Here is a 1676-nt window from a genome sequence, read left to right on the forward strand (position 1 = left end):
TGTAAACTAAGGGTGTAATTGGCTCGGTTCGGTTCGGTTTTGGACCAAAAACCAACCGAACCGACCTGATCGATTCTACAAAGAGGCCAACCATCCGGTTGGCTGCTGTTTGAACAACCAAACCGATCCGAACCGAACCAACAGCGGTTTGGTTCGATCAGTTTTTTCGGTTTTTTTACACCTAATTATCAGAATTTAAAATACCATAAAATGAAGTTTAAAACCTTCAATAAACTAGAATAACAAGAGTATATCACATCCAAATTCAATACAAATTCAACTTAATTAAACATAAAACAAAGACAATTAAAAATGTCTAGCAAAACAACAAAAATAAACACAGTTTAAACCGAAACATTCACTTTAAAATAAATAAAAACCAAACAGCCACCATGTTTAATCTGAATCCACACCTGACTCATCCTCATCTTCACCAGACTCATTGGGCACCTCATTGCTTGTTGGCTGCATACATATAAACAGAATAATGAAAAAGTAGCATTTTTAACTCATGAACAGCACCAACAGTTTTGTTTCCAGCAACAAAACCACAACAGCTCATAAGCAGCCAATCAACAATTAATTATATATTAACAAAGAAAATAAATTTGGTTGATAACAATACTGAAGTCAAAATGATATTTGTTATAAGAGTATATGCATAGTGTTTTTTTTTTTCAAAGTAAGCATGTTCATTAATAAACAAGATGAAACTAGACTACTATGAAAAAGGTGCAGACAACCTGTATATAAAATAAACCAATAGCTAGTATATTAATCCTTTAAAGCATGGATACAAGCACATTACACTATAAAATTTCAAAATCAACCATTGTTAGTGGACAATTTTGATTCTCTCTTCATTTCTCTCTGTGATCATTCATATATGTATATTGTGTTATAATGCAGCACAGCAGCACTGTTGCTTACAAAGTTGCCCACACTAAAATCTTTCACTATTGAGCAACAATAATGAATTGATGACTTAAACGCATAAGAACGCACTCAATAATAAGAAAGAATAGCAATGACATTTAATATCAATAACACAATAAAGTGCAGTACATGATTTAATGGATGAGATTAATTAATTGAAGTTAAAATAACTTCTATCTTTTAATACTATTTGATCCGTCACCTTATAACTCAGTCTTTATTATGCATTATGAGTTATAACTCGGCGTTAACTATCATTCATTCTTTTGCTTGTAACTGACACCTTCATTACCGACTTAATGACCATTATTTCTATCTTAATGACCAAACGGTTATAACATCAATTCTATTAATCAATTTTATGCCTATAAAAAGAACCTTTTATATCTAATCTCAACAATACAGAATACATTCTATATTCATAGAATTATTATAAACACAACATAACACATGATAACTTTCATTTTATGTCTTACATTCTATATTCATAGAATTATTATAAACACAACATAACACATGATAACTTTCATTTTATGTCTTACATTCTATATTCATAGAATTATTATATACCTCTTAAACACTTACTGACATGAGCGTCGGAGTGTCTTTTGCAGGTACCCACCCCCTTGTTCTCTCCTTGCCGATGTATAACTCATCCTGACGAGAAGCTTGAAGACATTCATCGACGAACGAGCTATACATCGGCCAAACTCAGCAAGAACAATTGGCGCCGTCTGTGG

The sequence above is a fragment of the Arachis duranensis genome, chromosome 6 (genome assembly GCF_000817695.3).
Source record: "Arachis duranensis cultivar V14167 chromosome 6, aradu.V14167.gnm2.J7QH, whole genome shotgun sequence".
Taxonomy (NCBI): Eukaryota; Viridiplantae; Streptophyta; class Magnoliopsida; order Fabales; family Fabaceae; genus Arachis; species Arachis duranensis.